General features: G+C 39.3%; 2 long non-coding RNA genes across 2 annotated transcripts; both read left to right on the plus strand.

Annotated features, from left to right (window-relative positions):
* The first annotated feature begins 1,381 nt into the window (after positions 1-1,381).
* LOC138726316 (uncharacterized) lies at positions 1,382-13,393 on the plus strand. Its single transcript, XR_011338414.1, has 3 exons — positions 1,382-1,450; positions 9,528-9,670; positions 13,272-13,393. It is a non-coding gene; the product is annotated as an uncharacterized lncRNA (long non-coding RNA).
* A 576-nt stretch (positions 13,394-13,969) lies between these two features.
* LOC138726217 (uncharacterized) lies at positions 13,970-21,130 on the plus strand. The gene is made up of 3 exons (XR_011338394.1): positions 13,970-14,099; positions 16,264-16,383; positions 21,016-21,130. It is a non-coding gene; the product is annotated as an uncharacterized lncRNA (long non-coding RNA).
* Positions 21,131-24,955: the final 3,825 nt, after the last annotated feature.

A 24,955-nucleotide genomic window follows, 5' to 3' on the forward strand; every position in this document is an offset into this window, starting at 1 on the left:
AATAAGGATCTAGGTCCTTGAAAAGCAGTTTAAACTTACTGGGAAAGCAGAGGACACTAACAGATTTTCCCAGCAAGCAGCATTATATTTTTGCTATGTGGCAACATGGGTGGTAGGAGCTGATTCCCACTGGCCAAGATGTAAGTATGTAACAGTGCGTGTGGAAGAAGTTAGGAGAGTAATGATGATTTTGGAGGAGCTGCCAGTCACAAAAGCAGAACACCAGAGCAATGAAGTGAATGGGAAATCTTGGGAGGCATGTGGGGCTATGACTGGAAGTGAGGCATGTTTTACCTTCTTGGATGTGAGGAACTTCTTCCTAATTGCATTTCTGACTGCCTCTGATACAGCACAGTTTGTTTGCTGAGTTTCCTTTTTGGCTCCTTACAAATTGACCCATTTGCTTTACTTTGTCTGTTTTTAATTTTCCTCTGCAAAATAGCTGCACTTTGGGCTCATTTGGTAAATTAATATCAGTGTTTCAATAAGGCTATCAGTCCTTATTTTACACTAAATCTTTCCTACAGGTTTTTCTTTTTCCCTCCTCCTCTCTTTGACTAATAGATATAATTTCAACAGTTTGACTAACTGCCGTGTTACAGAAAAGGCAGTAATTTATACTGATGTAATGGCTGTGATAAAAATCATTTGTGTGCTGATTTTATAAATTAGGTAGGAAATGTGAGTGCCTCTGAAAAATGAAGTGCTACCACATGAATTCCAGTGTTGTTAATGCTTCATACCTTTCTGCTTCATTAAACCAATTTCACGGGGAGATGAGTTAGAGGAGGAAGCTGTGCTGCTTAAGAGACGCAACAATGGTTTATTGAAAGAAATGGGGATAAGATTAAATTAAGTGCTACTTGAGAAATATGGAAATACAAAAATATTCAAGCTCATAGATGGTGAATTCAAAAATATGATAAGTTTCCTCTTTCATACCCAAAGAACTGTCTCATCATAATTGCATAGGCTGAATTCACAGGATACTAATTAATATTGAAGAGTTTCTTGAACCACTCTTATAAATGAGCCAGAGTGCCCTAGAACTAATTTATAACTGTTTCCTTTTGGAAATCAAGCCAACTTAAAATGCTGCTTTCAGTACATTCCTATCTTGGCTGCTAAATCCTTTGAAATTATTTCTGCCATATACTTTTAAATTTATTTATTATTTCACATATTTCATTTATCAGCCAATTTAAAGGGAGGAAAAAAACCCACATAAGATTAAGAAGCCTTCAGGTCTGGTAAGACCCTTCTAATTTAGGGTAATGATCCACAGCAGCCTAAAATAACTTTTCTGATCACATTTGATCTGAATTCAGCTGCATTGAAACCAATATGTTTCAGTCACAATTTTATAACATTTTTTTTTTCTGATTGAAGCTGTGGAGTATGTAACTTAAGAAAGAATACACTTGTGCTGACAGAATGCCTTGAAGATCAGGTAAGATCTGAAACTTAGAAGCTAATTGAATTTTTTTATCATTTCCATAAAATAGCCGAAACTATTTTTTTTTGCCAATTTTTGTCCTTTTTCTCCCTTGAGGACTAGAAGTTTTCATTCTCAAACGACTAAACCCTATTTGTTCTGTGGATGGTGGAACATGTAAATACAAAGGGAGTCATTCATTAAATAAGAGGCTTATGCATACACAAGTTTTAAAAAATGCATAGTTTCAAAGCACAACTGAGAGGCTGCCATTTTACCCCTGATTCACAATGCGAACTCTGTGTACAAGTGACCCAAGTACTGGGATTTGGTCCAGCTCTCAGATTAGCACAGAAAACACGTAGAGACATGGACATCTCCCATCCCCCTCCCACTAATGATAATAGGAGCTCATAAATATGCTCATCGGGAATGCATGTGGGATTGTATTGACAGAAGCATATGCATCGCTATCTTCTGCTTGGAGAGGCCACATTTCTTCTCATGAATGATGTGTGCATCACCTAATATTAGTACTATTGCACTATTGACACTTGCTATCCATATGCTTTCACTTAAAATAAATCACTCTATGAAACAGGATAATGAGCCAGGCAGCTTTAAGGCTGGATCTTGCCAAGTGCTCTCAATTTCCGATGAGAGGTAATCAGAGCTGAGGACACTTAGCCCTTCTCTGGATCAGTTCTGGTAGCAAGTCTGTAATATTACAATGCAGCTCATTTCAATGCTGGCAAGGATCTCCCTAACAAAGTGCTGGGTACTGTCCAGTCCCAGTGCTGCTGGGTGACTTTGGTGGGATTTGGCACCTTGTGAGATTGGTCTGTAAGATGTAATTAGCAATTCAATTTGTCGTTGAGTGCAGTGCATAGCATTTATATCTTTATTTCTTCCTTATTTAAAAAATCTTGGGTTTTTTTTTTTAAGGAACGGAGGAGGAAAGAGAGTAGGAATAAGAATGAAATTTCTGCTGGGGGAGAAGTTCTGAGAGTCCAAAGCCTTTGTCACCACATATAACAAAAATTGAAAATCTTGGAATTTGGAATTGTGAGAGTTTCTAGAACTAAGTATTTGTGTGTGCCTTATAGAAACAACACATTTTCAACAATTTTCCAGAAACACAAAAGCAACCTACACATCCTTGTTATGATTTTTACCATAGATGTATCAATTTTCAAGGGAAAAATATGCTTTGAACTAGCCATAGTTTCACAGAACCCATACGGCTCACCCTTACAATTTGTCACTCTGTGATTTCTCTCTCCTAACTGTACCAGAATGTTTTTCATTGTATTGCAGAGATATCTGGATGTTTTCTGTGCAGTCTGGCGAGTTTTCAGAGGTTTGAGAATATCTGTGTAAGTTTGTGCATAACTGTTTGGCAGACGATCGCTCCTTTCTTGTTCCCTGCTCACGTGTTCAGTATGGAGCTGAGACTTGCACTGGACTTGGTGTGAATTACTGCCTTCTCATGCTGTTACTGGTGATGTTTGCAGTCACCCAGGTTGGCAGTGGTCAGACCTACCTTTTTGCTACCATTGAACTTCTAGTAGCAGTGAGGAGCTCTGTTCCTGGGACAAATCAGTATGTTACAGGTCTGAGTTTATTTTTAAGATTTTATTTCCTTCTCTCGTCAACCATGTATTCTATTTTAGCCTTCTTTATCTTCTGATTTGTTTTTGGATTTTTTTCCTTTTTTTTTGGTCTCTTATTCTTGTCCCTTCCTTACTCTTTCACTTCCTGTTTACTTTTTAATCTCTGATACTCCGTCTTTTATCCCACGCTGTCTCAAGTAAGCGTAGCTTGTTTTGAGTTCAGGAATATAAATGCTTGCCGCTTTCCCTTTGCTCTGCTCCAAGTGTGTGTAAAGCAGCAGATAGATGTTGACAAGATTTTGTCTTTGTACATGTTGGGCTCACTGCAAGCACTGAGCACAAACTGCAGAATAAATTCACTTGCTGAATACTGGAGAAGAATCACATCAAAGGTCTAATAATGGGTAACTGAAGCTGCCCACAGTTAAAAAGCATTTAGCTTAGAGAGACACTTATAAAAAGTAAACATATCTATGAAAAAGAACTGTATAGTTTGTCTGCATGGAGTCTTGGACTTGAAATGTAGAGTTTGTTTTACTTCGGCCACAAAAATTTGGTACATGATACAAGATACCTCACTCTTTTAAAACCTGAGTTAGTTGTGCAAGGAAGACAGTCTCACTTCCTAATGTTTTTCCTACCCCCAGATATATTATTACCCTGATTGGTTTAATTTGGAGGCTTTCTGGAGAGCAAATTCTGTATAGAAGAATTGCACAGCCGCTGTTGTTAGCAACTACACACAGGTCTGTGAACCAGCTTTGCCCTGGAAATGTAATTAGTTTATGTTATAAACGTTTTGGGGTAGCTTCTATATTTTAGATAATCTGTATTAGTATTAGAGTGTATGTGGTGGTGTACAACTAGATTCATATGTAAAACTTTGTAAAGAAGTATGACATTTTCAGGATTTGAGGCTCTTACAGAGTGAAAATGAGATGTTTGTAAATCTTAAAGGTGTATTGACAGAAAAATGCCATAGTAAAATTGAACATTAGCCTTATTTTAGAGGTAGACTTTGAGAAAATGAGCATGTCCTGAGTGACACAGGTAAACACACAATGTCCAAGTGTTCCAGACTATGTCTGTGTTACTAGATCTGGCATCATAGCAGCCTCGTTGGAGGAACTGTGGGCTTCAGCTGCACACACCTGGTCAGGCTGCCATACGGCTTCCTGCTTATGCTCCCAGGCTTCATTCCTGTTGAAACCACACTTGGTAAGGGAATGGGCTGGAATATCCTTTATCTTGCTCTGACTTGGTTCTTTTCCCTCCTTACCAATTGGTCTCAGCTCTGCCAAGTGAGTAGTTTGTACAGAGATTCGTGATACTCTTACTCTCTGCCACGCAGGTAGCAACTGACCACTATCATATTCAATTTCCTATCCTCAAAACTATGAATGCTAAGCAGGAGGAATTGGTTTGTTTTTCACAGAGAAAATATGAGGTTTTAGTATGTTCAGACTGTGGAAAATTTGGACAAAATGAAGCACCTCATCTTTAGGTGACTCTCATGTGCATCTCTTGCAGAGTTACGAAATAAAACTCTCCAGAGTGTAAAACAAAAGTTTGAATAGTTATGTGGCACTGCTCATTGTCTGGCAAAAAAAAAAATAAAAAATCATCTGCTTGTGGAAGCTGGATGTTTCATGCTGTATACTGCACTTTCTGGAATGTTTTATTCACTCACTGAGCATTTGAGCTTTGGAAGTGACTCATGAACACAAATCCCAGTACATTTAGCCTTTTTCACTTTAGAATCCATGTTTCCGATATTAAACACGTGTTGGATTTTTCCTGTCAGAATAGCAGTCTCTAAAGGTATAGATTCAGTGCCAGCAACAGAACAGATTGGTAAAAAAATCCCCTGTCTGCTATTGGAATGGTGCAAATTCCTTTATTTTATTAGTCCTCACTGCGATGCAAGTTCAGACTTTTGAAAGCAGCATCTAAAGTTTTACACTTTGTTTGTCATGACAGCCAAGACACTAGACAGAAACTGTGGAGCTATTAGTGCAACTTTTCCTCATTAATGAAATTGAGCTGAGTTTGTCTGCAACAAGCTTTAGTCACTCACTGCCCATTTGCTTAGTTGGCTGATGATGATGCTGGAGAAGTAGATATAATGTTCACTTCACCAAAATCTTACCCAGTTTTGATCATTTTAAAACACTACTGATAATACTTGACTGGCAGAAATGTTGAATAGTGGGTGAAATATTCAGAACAAGGAGCTATCACGATATCACTAGTAGAAAAAAAGGAAAACCATGAATACAGAAGGGGGCAATGGTCAACACCATTTGAAGGCGATGCCTCCCATTAACTCCTGCAACAACAAGCTTGGGTTTTTCCACTCTTTTGTGCTGTTGACATCAGTGTTTATTCTATATTATCATTCTGCAAGATGTCAATAACGGGCAAGTTAAAAATGCTGCTGTCATGAATGTGTATGACTCCAGCAAAGTGAGAGGAAGTTTAGGCTAAAAACTCAACGGTGCAGTAGAATAATTTAACTGGTGAGTGAGCAGAACTGGCCCTGATAAATAGACCTAGTTAATACCATAAAAAGCAATGCCTCTGTGCAGGATGTTTTGCAAGATATCGCTGCTTTTCAGTTGTAGAAGTGACACTCCTCACTTTTTCTGAAAGTAGTAGTCTTACTACTTTCATGATGTGCAACAGTGGTGCCTTGTCCTGCCTTTATTCCTGTGTTCCCTTTCTTGTAGAACTGTAAGGAGAAATATTGCACTTGAATGTCATGTGAGTTTATGACTTCATACTGTTGGGCATCTTTTTGGCATGACTGAATATGTTCTAATGCCAGGAATACATTTGCATAGAATAATGGATTTGGGATCCTCTGCTGAAACATTCAGAGAAAGTGCTTTGAGTTATTTTTAACATCTGTTGTGGAGTTATAAATCTCCTTCCCTCCCTAAGATTTTCTAAATCAAGTTGTAGCCTATGTAGTCTGTTATATAGATCTTCATAAATGAAGCACTCACATGGGAAATAGTGCCAAAATATGACATCAGGAAGGTGATGCTAGAATTAATGATTTTGCTAAGAAAGAAGGGAAAGTTTTCTTATTTTTTTTCTTCATTTTATGGATAAGGAATATAATAATATGTTACCTCATGATAGCATGATTTCAATGCAAATGGCAGAGACTGGTGGCTTATTAATAGGCCTCGCCTGTAGCAAGGCTTCTTTCCCCGCTTCAGTTTGAAATTGATTATTTTAATACAGAATTCCTGAATGAAAGAGGTTCTTGGCCTTTTCCTGGGCTGTTGAATAATGTATGTGGGAGAAAGCAAATAGAAGCAGAGGGTCTCAGCTGCTGGAACAATGGGCTCCGCACAGAGCTGAGGGGGCACATTAGTTTATCATTGCCTTGTCAATCCTCATAGGCTGGGAATCGTGGGATAGCCTGGAAAGAAGCAGCTGCTGAACGTGTGGTAAACTGACCGGGGCACTTTAGAGAGACGACTACATTTACACATCTGAAATCAAGATATTGATTTTCTCTACAAAGCTGAAGAAAAATAGTCATCCTGAAAATATATCTAGACCATGGCTTAGTTGCGAAACCACCGTTCTTTCTGGCCGTTCTGAGAGCCAGGAGCCTCCTCGTGACAGGGCTTGCAAATCTAAAAATAGTCTGCATAAACTTTGCTTTTCCTCTTCATTGATTGACTGCCTTCCTAATCCTTTCGGTGACTCATTACAAGTAAAATGTAAATGCAAGTAAGCTGGATTTGTAAATGTTGACAAAAACATTTTCCCTAGACTAGTAGATTTTTTAAAGGTAAAAATACTTTTAAAGTTAAATATTCCCTTTCTAGGGGCCAGATTGGTCTTGAAGATACATTTCTGTGATAGCTCTAGGCTCTGCCCTTTCTAACAGGAGTAGAATTCACTTCTGAATGCCAATTCTTGTTTTACCTTTTCAGGCAGATTTTCCTTATAGCTGTTGGAGATGTTAAAACTAAGAAAGTGAAGCAATACGTGATATGAACAATACAATATAATTAAATATGTTAAATTATGAAAGATTTAATGCAGAAATGAGCACACATTTCCAGGTATAGTGATTCCTGTTTCAGTGAGATGCTGATGTCTTGTTCCAGGCTAGGTTATTAAGTTGCTGTTATGCAGCTGTTATCAGAATTTGTGACTAGTATTTTAGCTCTCAGAAATCCTATTTATGACTAAGGATCTCCTCTACTGGAAGCATATAAGACCACATGCACAATTACAACATATTGAGAATTTCCAACTGAAATAATGTACGTTGTCAGAAAGGAAATATTTTTATCTATGTAGTCTAACTGCAGATCCAAATTCCCTGTAGATGTAGTAGGTCAGTTTGTTATCCTTATTCATGCAGCTTGGATAATGATTACAAGCATGAAGTCACTTGGCTTCATGAGCTGCTTTCTTGGTTCTGTCTGTTGAAAACCAGGAGCCTTGTATCTTACTCGCAGGCAAAATCCTTGCACCATAGCATACACTATGTAGGTCTTACAAGGGCTACACTTTGTAAAAGAACTTTATATTTTGATACCAAATATAATCAGCAGTAGTGAAAAGCCCTTCCAAAACCAGGACAAAATGAATGCATTAATTTGGCTGGGGTATTTTCAGACTAGTATAGTGTTTTCCATCTGGATAGATGGAAATTAGGCTCCTTATTGCTTCCCAGTCTGACTTTGTGATGAGAGCAATCTAGAAATAGAACAGAATAAAACAATTTTGCCATATCCTTTTAAAGTCAGGGAAAGTATGAAAACTTAATTGTGATTTGATTTAAAAATCAGTGAGCTGTATTCCAAGGTATTACAAAATATAATAATTTAAAATCAAATTTCTAAGTCCAGATCTGGGAAAATTAATAAATGCTCAGGTTTTCTAATGTCCAGAGAAGCCAGAGTTCAGTGATTTTAAAAGTTGTTTCATTCATTCATAGTTGGACTTGAGGCTCTAGGTTTAAGAAACTATTATCTTAATTAATTATTTCAGATTAACGGATCGAGGTAGATTTTGCTCTCAAAATATGACAAACGTAAATCTCACCAAAAAAGTATCCTCTTAGGAATTTGCAGGTTTCCCATAGAAAGTCAGAGGTTTCTCAAAACACAGGATTTGTGTTGTGTGGTTTCCTGACATCTCTGTACTCTGGTTTAAACTGGTCATTATGAATAGTGTCTTTAGGAATAACCACAGCTGTGAAAATGTTAGGTGAGACACTTAAAGTCTGTGGTTAGAGAATTCTGACTGAACAACAAGAAGAAAACCACTGAATGACATCAGCCAAAGAGGAAGTTTATCGCTTACTGGAACTCTATATTGTATTTGCTTCAGAGATTTTTTTTTTAACAATAGCAAGCTCAAAGGGCTCTATCTTGCGTTCCTTATCCAGTGATTTCAGTGGGAGTTTTGTGTGGGTTGAGCCAGAAAGGATCCTCTTAAATTACGTCATGAAATACAGGAAGGCTATTTGTTTCTCCACGTAGTTATGCATTATAATATTACTATAAGATTTACTTGAATTAATTGCATAGGCAGCAAGCAGTGATGGGACAAGATGGAAGTCCTGACCAAAAAGACACTGTTAAAGTATCCTTTTTCCCTTGTGAAATATACGCCAAGAATTTATAGGCAAAGGAAGCACTGGTGTAGTTGTACTGAACACTTTGAAGACTAGCCACAAACTCTAGAATCATTAAAATTCATGACCTGTAGAATTATATGGCTGTCAGATGTACTCAGTTTTCGTTCTGGAGGCACATTCTATCGTGCCACATGTCAATGGGATAATCTTCTAGGCAACTTGTCCCAGGTTATATGTTTCTCCCCTTTCTTTAAATTCAAAGCAACAGCTATCTCAGAAGAGAATATAATGAGGGAATACACCCAAATATAGGCAAGGATGCTCTATCTATAGATACAACAAGGGTTGCAGATCTGCTAATAACTGCACAATATGCATATATTAATGGACTGTCTTTGAACAGGCAAGTTCTTAGAATACTGAGAAACAGGAATATCTAGGGAACCTGGTGCCATTAGTTAGAGGATGTTTGTGGCTTACAACGCAGGCAAGATTGTTCTTATGTGTAGGAATACTAAAATACATAATTGCAGTACAAATAAAGTATTGATTACAAGGAATTGATTTCTAGATGAGATGGTGGATCACATAAATGCAGCAGTTGTGAATAAAATATTTCTGATGGTTTAGATGTTTTACTTGTGTGCAGCAGCAGACATCAAAATGCTGCTTTGGGTCAGGCAAAGCATTCCTAGCTTTATGCTGCTAGCTCCTCTATCTGGCAAATGAAAAGTTATTTGACTTAACGCAATCTCAGACATTTTTTCCCCCACAGACTGGGGAAAACAGTGAAGATGAGTTACAGCATCCTCAGATAATAATTGCTGAATGACTTGTAGCTGCCACCTGACTCTTCTCTTAGCTGGTCAAGCCCTTCACTTGTCTCCTGCCCTTCCTCATTGAGCAGTTCAAAAAGCCTGCTGTTCAGGGTGTCCTGCTTCACTGCTGCCACAGAAGAATATCGGAAGTCTCCTTTCCCCACTGTCTATTGGAAGTGAGAAGCAGGTAAGAGATGCATGCCTCATACTCCTGCTGGAGCTGACCTTGGATTGCCAAGCTCCTGCAGTATCGCTCACTCATGACTGTCCTTGGCACTGCTGAGGCTACACCTCGAATACTATGTTCAGTTTTGGGCCCCTCACTATAAGAAAGACATTGAGGTCCAAGAGCATGTCCAGAGAAGGGCAACAAAACTGGTGAAGGGGCTGGAAAACAAGCCTTATGAGGAGCGACTGAGGGAACTGGGATTGTTTAGCCTTGAGAAGAGGAGGCTGAGGGGAGACCTTATTGTTCTCTACGACTACTCATGCCGAGGCGTGAGTGTTGGTCTCTTCTTTCAAGTGATAGGAGAAGAGGGAATGTTATCAGGCTGTGTCGGGGAAGTCTAGATTGGACATTAGGAAAAAGCTCTTCGCAGAAAGGGTTGTCAAGTACTGGAACAGGCTGAACAGGGAGGTGGTTGAGTCACCATCCCTAGAGGTGTTTAAAAAGTAGGTAGATGAGGTGCCTGGGGACATGATTTAGTAGTAGAAAGGTACAGTTGGAGTTGATGATCTTTAAGGTCTTTTCCAACTTAATGATTCTATGATTATATAACTGTTCAATTAAAGAGGTTCAATACACCAGCAACTTTCTCTATGACCAGTAATAACATTTCCTTATTTTGGTTCTCATTTCCATTCTCCCAGTTTACAAAGCATACCACAAAGTTAAATGTCAATCTACCTTCACCTTTCAGCCTCAATAATGTGTTACTGTGCTCTGAGTCCTGCCTTAGTAACAAGGACTCTATTACAAGTATAATATCCATATTAAAGTAATTTTCTCAGGACATTTCCTTTTGTGAATGTGTGGTGTGGGGGAGAAGCAGGAAGTAATACCTGCATTTTCTTTAAGAGTAAATGTTCCTTAAATAACTCATTCTGCAGAGCATCTAAATGCATGTCATGTTCCCTTAATATTTCCTGTTAAAGTATATTCTGATATGTACGTATTCGCACATTTAGGAAGATTTTTGGAATATAAAAAAAGATGTAATACAGGATAGTTACAGTCTGGCTTTGTTTCCACTGATGTTATAGAAACATTTAGACATTTTCCTAAACCCATGATCCTTCACAGAATGCAGTTTTATGAAAGGCAATCTGTGTTTTGTTTTAGAGGACAGAAACAGTGATTACTCAGAGCTATCTCTGTAGCAAAAAAATAGTTAAATTTTGACTTCAAGTAGTGAGAGAATACAGAAAATCCTATGAAGTACTCATTCTTTCTTGCCCTCACTGTATTGCACTGGCTGGAGTGTTTCATGTCAGGTTTTCTGTACACTTCTGGCACAAACCAGATAGGTGGTCTTTGAAAGTGTTGGTGAAATTGTAAGGAATAGAGCATTTGATTGAGAATCTGAGTAGATTATCCTTTTCTTTTAGTAAAAAGTTTGTTCCAAATTTGTTGCTTCTATGTCTCTACTGCTGTCTTAATCCAGAGAAAAACATGACATCTCTTTTTGCTCCTCCTGTCCATGCTACTTGTCTTTAAAGTTAGTGATCTCCTTAATCTGGTTCCCTCTTATCTACTAGCAGATAAGGCTTAATGGTTTAGTTAGTTAAACACTTCTCTTCCAACTGGCTTATTGTGATTTATTGACTTGTTATTGTTCGGAGGAAATGTCCAAGCTGGATGCAATGCCAAAAAGCAGTCATTTGCTACCAGAGTTTCTGTTGGTTTTGTAGTCGTTAGTACACAGCATTTCACAGAATCACAGAATAACCAGGTTGGAAGAGACCCACCGGATCATCGAGTCCAACCGTTCCTACCAAACACTAAACCATATCCCTCAGCACCTCGTCCACCCGTGCCTTAAACACCTCCAGGGAAGGTGACTCAACCACCTCCCTGGGCAGCCTGTTCCAGTGCCCAATGACCCTTTCTGTAAAGAATTTTTTCCTAACGTCTAGCCTAAACCTCCCCTGTCGGAGCTTGAGGCCATTCCCTCTTGTCCTGTCCCCTGTCACTTGGGAGAAGAGGCCAGCACCCTCCTCTCTACAACCTCCTTTCAGGTAGTTGTAGAGAGCAATGAGGTCACCCCTCAGCCTCCTCTTCTCCAGGCTAAACAACCCCAGCTCTCTCAGCTGCTCCTCATAAGGCCTGTTCTCCAGCCCTTTCACCAGCTTTGTTGCTCTTCTCTGGACTCTCTCCAGAGCCTCAACATCCTTCTTGTGGTGAGGGGCCCAGAACTGAACACAGTATTCGAGGAGCAGTCTCACCAGTGCCGAGTACAGAGGGAGGATAACCTCCCTGGACCTGCTGGTCACGCCGTTTCTGATACAAGCCAAGATGCCATTGGCCTTCTTGGCCACCTGGGCACACTGCTGGCTCATATTCAGTCGGCTGTCAACCAACACCCCCAGGTCCCTCTCCTCCAGGCAGCTTTCTAGACAGACTTCTCCCAGTCTGTAGCACTGCATAGGGTTGTTGTGCACCAAGTGAAGGACTCGGCATTTGGCCTTGTTAAACCTCATGCCATTGGACTCTGCCCAGCGGTCCAGCCTGTTCAGATCCCTTTGCAGAGCCTCCCGACCCTCCAGCAGATCGACACTTCCACCCAGCTTAGTGTCGTCCGCAAACTTGCTAAGGGTGCATTCGATGCCTTCATCCAGGTCATTGATGAAGACATTGAACAGGGCTGGACCCAGCACTGAGCCCTGGGGAACCCCACTTGTCACTGGCCTCCAGCTGGATTTCACACCATTTACCACCACTCTCTGGGCCCGGCCAGCCAACCAGTTTTCCACCCAGGAGAGTGTGCGCCTGTCCAGCCCAGAGGCTGACAGTTTCTCAAGCAGAACGCTGTGAGAAACTGTGTCAAAGGCTTTGCTGAAGTCCAGGAAGACCACATCCACAGCCATTTTCTTACCGTTCCACTTCTTTTCACATCCACCCTTGTCAAACCTGAAGAGCTGAACAGAGCAATATGCAGTGTCTGCCCTCTAGGCTCACAGTAGGGCCATGAGTAAGTAGCATTACGATGGGATGCAAACCAGCCAGGCCAGAAGATCAGAGTGGTGGCTCCTGCTAACAGTGAGAAAGTAGCTAAGTCATGCTGGTAGACACATTATAGCTGCTTGTGTGTAAGACTCTGGTCCTCCCATTTTAATGTTGCACCATTTAGGAGTGATGTCCAGGACCAGAAGCAGCAATTGTGACTTGTGATAGGTTGATCCGAGTTCATTTACAAGCAGATGAGCTCCACCCCAGCTGTTTTTCATGGAGAAATTATTTCTTTCCCTTACTAGCAGTTGCTGCACGCTGGCTGTAGAAACAGAACTGTCTTCCATTCTCAGAAGAGTTACTTCTTATAGACAGGATGAGGTGGGGAATTTGCTAGGACTGTCCCTTTGGATTTAGGGTAGAAAATCTTTTACTTTTCCCCTGGACTGACAAGGAAGCTGGTGAAGTGTAATTCTAGTTTGATGCCATCTAATGGAGCAGTATCTGTATTTCTGTGGGATATCTGCAGGAGCATATTGTTGTCACACCTGAGGGCAGGTCTTCAGACTTCATCTCAGCAAAGCATTTATCAAAAGTTCACCCGTTCTTTTCATCCAAGATCAGGTATCTCCAGATGCAGCCAAGAAGTGAATATAGATGCTCTCTGCAGCCAGACAGGCCCACGGGGAAGCGGCTTATTGACCTCACTAGTGGTGTGGAAATTAAATACAGAACATTTTCAGGTAAACTGTAAATACCTCTGTTACATTATATATTCTTTTGCTAATGATTGTCCTATATGACTCAAGCTGAAACCAAAGGCAACTTAAGCGGGAGGTAATCAAAGTTAACTTTCTGTCAAATCTTTCTCTAACACTGTTTCACTACATGCACCAGAAATTACACTGCTTTCCTAAAACCCAGTATAGTTACACAAACATTTCACAGTAAGCATTCACCACAGCTTTTCCTCTATAGGTAGGGCAAAAAATTAGTCTTACATATAAACATTCTTTACTTAGGTTCTCATGCAAGAGATCATATCAGATCATGTTTAATTAGATGACATCCTCAACAAAAATGGTATATACTGCTGCAACAGCTGTGTGTGGAAAAGGTCTCTGTGTTAATTTGTCCAGTGAAAATGTATTAATGTCATCTGTCTTCAGATCAATTTGGGACATCAGTAGGGAAAGAACATTGTGTTTTTCCATTCTCCAAATACTGAGAGAGTTTTTAAGGTCTATTTGATTTGGCTTGGTTTGATGTTATAATGAAAAGTGACTTTTTTACTTCCATCAGTTAGGAAACTTGGGCCTCTCCTGGCAAATACAGATCTAAATTAGTGATTTCAAGCTCCTCTTGATTTAATCTGGATGCTTAGTGCTTCTTAGACTTGCATGCCTGGCTTCAGACAGCATCAATCTGGTGCTGATTCCACTCAAAGGTGGGTACCACCTGCAGAAAAGGAAGACATTCAAGACAGCTCATTCATAATTTTTTTTCTGCACAGTCCAGGGCACAACCATTTCAGACGTCCCTGGAGCAGGTCAGCATTCTACCTTTGCTCCTCCAAAAATTAGATCTGCTCTGCTATGCTCTGCAGTATGGTCAATGTCAGGCCCTGGAATGGGCTGTCCAGGGAGGTGGTTGAGTCATGATTCCATCAAGTATTTCATAGAATCATAGAATAACCAGGTTGGAAGAGACCCACCGGATCATCGAGTCCAACCATTCCTATCAAACACTAAACCGTGTCCCTCAGTACCTCATCCACCCGTGCCTTAAACCCCTCCAGGGAAGGTGACTCAACCCCCTCCCTGGGCAGCCTCTGCCAGTGCCCAATGACCCTTTCTGTGAAAAACTTTTTCCTAATGTCCAGCCTAAACCTCCCCTGGTGGAGCTTGAGGCCATTCCCTCTCGTCCTGTCCCCTGTCACTTGGGAGAAGAGCCCAGCTCCCTCCTCTCCACAACCTCCTTTCAGGTAGTTGTAGAGAGCAATGAGGTCTCCCCTCATGGATAGATGAAGTGCTCAGGGATATGATTTAGTAGTGGAGAGGTATGGTTGGATTCAATCTCAAAGGTCTTTTCCAACCTAGCAATTCTATGATTATATGTGTGAAGCCAAGTAACGAATTGAAACTATAGGGATGTGCTCTGACCTAGAAGAGTATTTAATGCATTTCAGATTGTTCTGGTCAAAAAAGTACAGTCTAATATGGAAGTTTAAAAGAAAAGCTAAAGGTAAAAATTCCTCAGCCTTCCATAGGGCAAGGAATTTATATCAAGAAGGCAAAGGAAATCCCATAAATATGTTTCATATAGCTTATTATTTCATTGATTCCTAAACTATGGAAAGAAAATTCTGATTTGTTAGAGGTTGTTTTCTGTTTCACCAGTTAACCTTCAGCTTATCAAAAAATGCTAACATTTTCTGTTTAATCTTTGAAATATAAACAAAGTAAAAATACTTAATAAAAGGAAAAACAAAGTTTAAAGGTAATTTTGGGAAACTCCTATGTACGCTAAGGATCTCTGAGCAGAAGAGCAACTCTTTATCTCTTGTCTCCTTACATTTTTTAAACTCACAGCCTAAAGCATATTTTCTTTCCCCAACACTGCTAGAATTCAAGATGCATCTTTAATTGGTTTAATGGAACCACAAGGCATTACATTAGACAGCTTTTTCCTAGTTCACAGAGGTCATATTGACATGTAACTCATGGTATTTCCTTGTTTTCAAGATAAGATAAAACAAAGGGGAAGTGTTCAGTTCCAGGTGAGTGGGAGAGGGCACAAGAAATGGGAAGAAGATAAGAGTGTTTGATGCAGGTGGGAATTTATCATGCAGTGTCTTTTTGCACTCAGGCTACAAGTGCATAGGAGTCTGCCTGCTTACAGCATCTCAGTCTTCCTATTACTAGTTTAAGAATTAAAGCAAATACAAGAGTGATATAGTGGAGTAATGAACAGCTGAATCAATCAATGTCTCATTTAAAATATCATAAGGCTACGGGAGGTTTTACTAATACAGATGGCATGAGGCTAACTTAACTCCCAGTCACTTACCGTGTCATAATAGCAGAATAATTGCAAGTAAAAGTTACTAGTGGATGATTTTCAATCCTGTCCTCCCAGCAGAGCCAAATAAATTTGGCAGTTGTAAAAAAATAGGATTGAATTTTAATAACCCAATACAATACAACCTCTTTTCAGCACATAGATTTATTAATCTTCTCTCTTCAGTGAAATGTCATATTTTCTGGTGTCTTCTACACCAGTGCACACAGCAACATTGACAAGTAGAGATAGGCACTAGTCCATCAGTATTTTCTGCTGTCCCAGCTGAGTGCAGCTAATCAATAGTGCAAGGTTCATAATATTCCTTTGTTTCAGTATCCCCCTTCCCACTGGGAACAATTGTTGTTGAGCCTTTTGTGCAGAGTACATAGAAGTGAAAATGTTCTGCCAGTCTTAGGATTTTTTAGCCAATTTATTGCTGTATAGGACAAACCAGAGTTTACAGTCAATAGCATGCACACTGAAGATGGTTCTTAGAGAGGTTCCTAATGGCCACCTATCTTGAATGTGAGCCTTATTTTTTCTTCCAGAGTTAAACTCTAATCTGCAGCTGGTGTCATGGATTTCAAGGTCAATAGGGATGACTGTGTCATCTAACTTAACTTCCTGAATAACCCAAGCAATGGGACTCACCTATGAATTGTTGCAAGGTCAGTACTTGTGCTTCAACTAGAGTGTCATCCTTACAGAACTATCCATGCACAATAAAGAGAAAAAAAAAAAAGAGAATATCTGCACTTACTCTGTTCTACCAGCTCAGCTTTGGAGTGATATCTGAACTTTGCAGTTAATGTGAATTTATTGTTTCAAAATCCAGCTGCTGCATCTTCTGTCTACAATACATCAGCTGTCAGTTTTCTCTTCCTTTTGTACTGTGTAGAGGCTATGATCAAGTTAGACTGTCTTTTTTAAAAGCAGTTAAATAGATTGAGCTCTTGAAATCTGTTTAGTAGGTGTTGTGTTGTTTGACTCTCCTGGGGAGAGAGCTCTTAGCAAGCAAGAGGTTCAACTACCCAGAGTTCACAGAAAGGTCCAAAGTGGGAGATGGATGGTGTCCATGGCTCACCATGAGCTCTAAGGCAAAGTACAGTTCCTTTGTTGCTGCTCCAGTATTTCTTTCTTGTTTGTTTGGACACCACATGGTTTAATAATTCCAAATATAGCTAACAAAATTCTCAAAATAATATCATTACAGCCTCTTCCATTTTCTTTACTGGTGGATTATTTTTAAATAGATAAAGTAGCTGAAATGAAGATTGTGCAGATAAAGTGACATTTTTTTGAGATCTAATCATCATGTATTGCAAGAAAGTAATATGACTTTATGATATGGTAAGATCTAATGTTGAAATGCGTTACTGTCTACAGGTAAAACACCTGTATTACTGTAATGCAACACAATTATTGCTGTGTTGTTAGATTATATCTAACTAGATATCTGGACTAGCTTTTGATAAAAAAGCAGAAATCTGTGATGAATAACACTATGTGTATATTGCTTTGTAAGTCTGTTTTCCTGGATAAATAGTAGTAAATTACTGTCAAAAACTCATGAAAAAAATGTTTCTCCTTTAAAAAAAAAAAGAAATAAAAAAAAGAAACAAACAAAAATAGCAGAGCACCTCTGTGTTATCACTGAGTTTAAATAAAAGGGGGAACTAACCATTGATGGCAATTAATGTGATCTCCCCACAGACTGTTTTCATAATTCAATTAATATTTTATTAAAACATCTCTTTTAGGTACATAAAATTGCTATGGTAAAACATGATGCTTATAAATTGTTACTCTGAACTGTCTACTGTTGTTTCAGTTATAGAATGCTTCCATATTTGCAGATATCTAGGTCCATTGCTAGTAATTCTTCACTGTAGAGATGTGATGTATGACCTGTTTATATGATTTCGCAAACTGGAAGGCTGGATAAATGATACAAAGAAATTAACTGTCCTATTTATTCCATGTGAATCTTGAGCAAGGAATTGTAGATTTATCAAAAATTAAGCACTTTACTGAAAGCAGTTATTATAAAGGGTATTGACTCACTGTCTGGTACTTTAATATCAAGTTAAAAACTCACTAGTGTGTTCTTTGAACCTTTTACTAAATCAGTTCATTTTCTGAAAAGCCACAGTTCTTGTCACCTTTAAGTGAATGGTCACCCTCTATCATATCAGTGTGATGGAAGCGTGCTAGTGGAATTTGACTCTGAGCATTAAGGGTTAAGCTTTTTGAAAAGTGCATTGTTTTAAGTTTCCCAGAGGGTGATTCATCTTGCAGTGCATTGCATCGAGGTGCATCAGTCATGTAGCTTTATGTCTTGGAGTCATGAAGTCACCTAATCAGATGTGACTGACACTATTTGACATGACAAGTCACCCAGGAAAGTGCAAGAAAACAAAAAAATCATGTTTTTCTGAAAATTCTGGTTGAAGCTGCTGTCTTTTCCCATGTTTTGCTTTAAATTGCACTGAATAACGTATGTTTTATAATGGGTAGGGGGAGGGAAAATACATGAAAAGATTTTCTGATGTAGAAAAAATACAAGCTATTGTCATATGGACACTGTAAAACTTAGACAAAACATGCTCCTGCAGTCTTCTCACAGCGAAAGCATTTGGGAACATTATTTCTATTTGGATCTGAGATGTTGAAGAGGCACAAGTCTCGTCAAACAAAGCACAAGTGCTTTTGTGATGTAGGTACAAACACTCACGCACACAGATGCATAAGGGCTTTTCACAAGGTCCACAAAAGAAATTGGACACCTATGTAACTTTATATGGCAGCACATCTTACATGCTGAAGATTTCTTCTACTTGAAAGCACTCACACAAGACAGTTCTAGCACAAGAACAGTGAAAAATATAAAACTGGAAGTTTCAATGACCGAAGGAGAAAGGCTCTTCTTACACTAGAGTTGTTTGCTTTACTTCTGGCTCAGTAGCAGGCTCAGAGTACGATACACAAAATTTTCACAAGGCTTCTAAAGTTATTCTCAGGATGAAATTCAACCTTCTCTCACTGCTTCTTTGCCTTTCTGCACATCTATGTGTGTCTATGCACAGAGGCTGTTGCATCAAAAATACTGTAAATCCTTGTACATGTGCTTATACTGAGTGCTTTTGAGTACTCCTGAACTGCTGCATGATTGGAAATGTACAAGTTTATGCTAAGAAAAGTTCAGCTGCAGCTTGTTTTTGCAACAGTATTGTCTTTTTAAATGATATTTGATATCCTTATTTAAAAACTGTTTTATAAGAGTTCTATAGTTTTGACAGTATGACAGTCATGTAAGATAAATTCTTGAAAGGGGTCTATAAGAATTCAAACACCATAAGATATAATAGTAAAAATTATCCGAAGAGTTTAGGAAGATTGGATCTTGATTATTTCAATGCTCATGTAAATTAATAATAAAATATTGAAGAGTCTTATAGTAGGAATTTTCAGGTCCTAAGAAAATGATATCAAAATTAGGTGCTCAGGTTCTAAGTATCTGTTTTTCTATTTAGCCATTTCATTCCTTTTAGCCTTTCCCCAATGCTTCTATTCTCTCTCAGTGGAGTTAAGCAGGCTACAGCTTCTAAGTGGGAAAATGCAGCAGTATTATGTATAGATATACAGGTATAAAACTCAGGTTTCAACAGCCAGGCAATGAGAAATCAACATTCAAAAAATCAAGTTATTTGGTTTTGTTGCATAAATATGGATTTAGGAGCTCAGTTTTAAGTCCTGAGTTGATCCTTCGTGCCATGCAATGGTAAGAATCATGCTGTGATAAAGCAGTTTCTCAAGAAGAAAGAAACTGAGCCTAGCTGAGGTATCAGCGTTCAAGATGTTGGCTTTTATTTTGATTCTGCAGTACTTATCCCCTAAGCCTTCTGTTGAGCATAGGAAGAGAGACAGCTGTTAAAATTAGAGCAGTACACATGTCAACAAGTAACTGTACATCCACTAGCAGGACCATGGGAATATACTGAAAAATAACAGTCTTCTAAGACTTCTTTAGAAACATTGGAAGTTGCTGATGTCTGAGAGTTTAGATTTCTAGATGTTACAGGTTATCCATGCAAGACTTTTTGACTGCCTGCTCACAGGCATATTTCCTAGCTCCATACCTGGTGCAGAAGTAACCTGCCAGATACTAAAGCTGGGCAAACAGGGAATAAGCAAAGCTGCCAAGTGCCTGTTTTTTCATGTGTGATGTGGGGATTCCTACCTGGATGAACAAAGCTAACTTGCAGAAGTATTTCTGAATAGTTGAATCCCAGCTTAACATGTTGAAGAAGCAACCTTAATTTTTTGAAAAGCATGCAACTGCAATTATTTTTATTCTCAAAAAAATAATAGAACTTTCCGAATTAGTTTGTGTATATCCCCATTTTCAGAGTAGATTGTTTAATTCCTGTTTACAAGTGTTTAGCTTTTGTTACTATGGTTTGGTGTAAGTTCTCTCCGCCTTTTTTTCTTTTCCCATTAGAAAGCTGTGCTGCAACGTATTTGTTTAAACAATTATGTTTTCCCTCAATAAATCATCAGAAGAGCTATTGGCTTCATAATCTTTACTTAAAAACAAAAATATCCACATGGGTGCACAGCATTTGGCTAATTAATTTCTGACAATTTGCAGTGTTAACAGCCAGCTGCCAGGGGATCGTGTAACTGTTAATCTGTGAAAGAAGCCAGGGTGAAATGATTGCAGATCTGCTCCTGCTGGTTGCCAGATAAATTCTTCTTATGACAATGTCGCTAGGTTAATTAATTCAATTAATGACTCCCAGTGCGATGTTTTTCTTTGTCTTTTTCATTTGCCACAGGCTACTGAACAGGTATTCCTATGGACATATTCTGAAGTTGTGTCACAGATAAGGAATAATGTACTATTTTCATATCTAGTTCTGAAGTGTCTTAATTTTTTAATGAGGTTTTGTAGCTGTTAGTCTATTAGAAATTAGTTTCTTATCCATATTTCTTAAAGGTAAGCATTCAAATATCCATCACTTCATTGTTTTCAGAAACACTCATGATTTTAGGTAACTTTAATATCAGATCATTTTTACATTCCCTTAAAGTAGGAAACTTGGTGTGGAACTTTGCTCTTCAGATGACACAAACTGGATACTTGCTTTTATCCTCGAAAAGAGGAACTGTCAAGCCAGATCAGACCTCAGGTGTGTCTAGCTTATCATCCTATTTCCAATAACAGCAAATGCTGTCTGTTTCAAAGTTCAAGAAACAGAAAAATGCATCTTATGTCTAACTTATTTTTCTTATTACAGAAAAAGTGAAAGGAAAAATACTCCCAAAAGGGACATGTGGAAGCTGGAACACCTCTCATATAAGGACAGGCTAAGAGAATTGGGGTTGTTCAGCCTGGGGAAGAGAAGGCTCCAAGGAGACCTTATAGTGACCTTCCAGTACCTGAAGGGGGCCTACAAGAAAGCTGGGGAGGGACTATTCATAAAGGCATATAGTGATAGGATGAGGGGGAGTGGCTTTAAATTAGAGAGGGGCAGATTTAGACTAGACATAAGGAGGAAATTCTTCACAATGAGGGTGGTGAGCCACTGAAACAGGTTGCCCAGGGAAGTTGTGGCTGCCCTCTCCCTTGAGGTGTTCAAGGCCAGGTTGAATGGGACCTTGGGCAGCCTGATCTAGTGGGAAGTGTCCCTGCCCATGGCAGTGGGAGTTGGAATTAGATGATCTTTAAGGTCTCTTCCGACCTAAAACATTCTATGATTCTATGAAGAATCTCAGAGCTACCTATTCTCTGTCTTGAATGCCACCTCACTTTTCTGAGCAGAACTAGGAGAATTTGGAGACAGTACTTTAACAAGCATAGCGATCACTTTTTAGATTAGCTCATATAAAAATGTAAGTAAAGCACAGAACAAACAACAAAATGGGAATAAAATTAAATTTTTCTTCTTGATCCTTACCTACAGAGCAAACCTGGGGAGAAGCATAATGACAGTCATCCAGATTATGCAGTCAGCCTCCTCTTCACAGGTAAACTGATGGTAAGGTCTTCACTGCATGGTCTGAGAGATGTCTACTCTTCCTAAACCAGCCACACGCCCTTGAACAGCCAGTTCAGGGAGGGATGGGAGGACACGGCCAGTTGACTGCTGAGCTCTGTGCAGTGCTACGCCTTAACAAAGCCTGCCATGAAGTTTATGGCATCGTTTGACACTTGTTATCTAATGAAAAGACTATTATCTCCCTAAGGGGGAAATTACCATATGCTTTTCTTTAAATTCAATCCAAACATATACTTTTTAAATAGAAACACTCTGGTGTTTCATGTCGGGGTCCTTTAGCATAAGCAGCTGCCCAGGCAAGCCATATGTGAGAAGCATAATTTGAGCTGTCATTTCCCTGCAGTAAATGCTTTCCTTTGTCTCTAGGAGCTGAATGATAGAAATCAGGATATGTAAATTTGGGCAATGGATCTTAATTATGAGCAGCAGGTGTCTGTGCAAGAGTGCTCAGGTGAGGGGGGGGTGGTAGTACAGCTACTGTCTACTGTGACTTGCTTGTTGTCAGTGTACAAAGGGAGGGCTGCAAAGCTCCAATTAATTATCCACATTAATGAGCCCAGCTACATGAGTGAAAGGACAGTGTGTTGTTTGCTGCTCCAGTTTAGTCTTCAGACAGTGGTTTAGGAACCAGTTAAGCAGCTCAGCATCTGAAGAGTAGCAGCAGCAGGGATTAAATTACTATCATAAACCCTGAGAAATTGATTTGTGGGAGTTTAGTCTAAGATGAATAATCCTGCTGGAGAAACTAATTGAGGAACACTTCCTTAAGATGCCTTGACCAGAGGAGCATCTTCCCAGTGGATGGTGACCATCTATGGAAAGGCAACACAGTTTACCTCTTACTGAATTAAAAATAGCTAATTATTATGCTTTTCTTTGGTCAACACACTACTAATTACTCTGAAAACATTAAGGTCATGTCAGCTGTGGGGTATAATTCAAGCCTAATGTAGCACAGAGATTACTATTGCATTGTAGTGTCCCTGTCTTGTGTCAGGTAAGGGAAGACAAGACAGGAATGGCGTCTCCAGACCAGATCAGTCCACACTTTCTTCAGTCTGACTCATAATCTCAGTAGGTAATTCAGTTTCTATGCCCATTCAACCATGGGTTTTATACCAAGGGTGTTAATATTATAATTTTTATTGAAAAATGAAGCATTATTGATCTTTTTTTCCTGAAGTTACCAGTCTGCTTTTTGTACAGATAATAAAGGTGAAGCTATACATTTTGGGTTGAGCTGATTTAAGGTTTTGCTGCTGTGTGAAAGAGTAGGTTGTGGGATCCTGCCATTGTGCTGGCTCTGACATACATGAGGCTCTGTACTCAGTCAGTTCAACTTGCTGACCAAAAGAAAATCTAACGCATTAAAAAAATAGCAGATGGCTGAGATCTTTCTTCCTCATCCTTTGGTGTTAGACCATCCTCTCACCCTCACCAGAGGCATCATGATTCTCTCGTAAGTAGTAATAGGCAGGGCCACCTCCATGTGGACAGTAGGGACCAATCTGTCACCTGGATGATATATTTTAATCAAGTGGGTTTTCCCTTGTAACTTGCTTCCTGTTCTCTGCACTGACAGTTTGAGACCTTGAGCCATTCCCAGGATAACCCAATGTTATTACATAACTCCTGGGTCGGAGCAGATTGCTGTTTGTACCCCTTCGGTCACTCATTTTCCTGACCGTTTTTTTTTCCTTCTTTTTGCCCCCTCCAACTGTGGCAATATCTAAGCAGACATATGGTCCCTTGTTACGCATTGTTCTACACCTTGTGTGGCCACTGAGGTTGGTGCAAAGTGGGTGTTAAACAGCATCGTTCTTATATGGCAGCGTTTCACACCCCTTTGGTAAATGATCACATTTCCAGAGAAATAAACTGTCAGCCCCAATACACCACCGTGCAGTTTTACTGCTAATGTGGGGCACTGTAGTTTGAAGAAACCAGTCTTTCCTCCTTTGAAAAAGAAGGTCAAAACCAAAAGAAACAAAATCTGTAACAATTGAGAAGGGAGGGCGTTTAGCCAGATTATAGCAGAATAACTTAACGGGTGACCTCACATGTCAAACAGTATGTATAGACAAATAATTATTAAACAAAACCACTTTGCTTCTATAGCTCTACTGCTTCTTGCAAAGCAATAGCCTCTGATTTGTTTTTCAGTAGAAAACTTAGGTATATGAGTACAAGTTAAAATTGTAACACCATATCCGTTTGTAAATCTTTCCAGAACCAGGAATATTTCTGAGTAAGAACTGAAGCATCTCTACTTATTTAGAGGAAATATTGTTATACAATGCAGGACAAACCAGTCAAGCCACTTTAAACAGGACAAATGAATGAAAGCTTCAAGGTAGGATCAACTGTTTATTTACATCCATTGTCTCCTTGTTTCCCACACAAATATATTCTGTGTTTAAAATTTATAAAGCTGGGCAAGCCCTTCTCACGCTGTTCTCAGTAAAATATTGCTTGCTGCATCTCTCTGAGGGGCTACTGACAAATAGGCTCTTGTTGTCTAACTTTCTCTCTGCTGAGGTTAATGATTAAGTGGTTCAGAAGGTTAATTCCTGGAGATAGTGTTGTCTTTGGCTTGAACAGATGTTGGTAGTGCTTTAATGTGGTTATCAAACTCTGCTGCCCTTCATTCTTTGCTCTGTGCAGTCCTGGGTATTGTTCATCAATGCATTCCAAGCCCACTCTATGGAGATCCAGCAGAGCTGAACATACCATCGCATTACGGCTGCAGAGCATCGGCTTTCCTGAGGTCACATTTGATAATGCTAATATATAGCACAGAAACTGATAACGACAGTCTTGATCTTTAAAAGATCTGTAAATATTTGTATATGCATAAAGATACAGAATAGCTTTTGAGGCTCTCACTGAACGATCTGTAAAGCCACTCACAGTCTTTATATCATCAAATCTCTCAATAGCCCCTATAGAGCAGTGCATCACTGTGTAAACCCTGCCCCTCCTCCCCTCAGCGCCTCATATCTTGTTAGTTGATATGAACCTCAAGGGTGTCTGAAGTAATCTGTTGTGTAATCAGCACCTCTAACAGCCGGTTTAAAACACGGGGTCTTGGACCAATATTTACAATGCTTGAAGCTATGTAATTATGGGAGCTGCTGGATATGTGCAGAAGTCTTTTATTCCCACATCCACTGTGTAA

Source organism: Phaenicophaeus curvirostris, chromosome 13 (genome assembly GCF_032191515.1).
Source record: "Phaenicophaeus curvirostris isolate KB17595 chromosome 13, BPBGC_Pcur_1.0, whole genome shotgun sequence".
Lineage (NCBI taxonomy): Eukaryota > Metazoa > Chordata > Aves > Cuculiformes > Cuculidae > Phaenicophaeus > Phaenicophaeus curvirostris.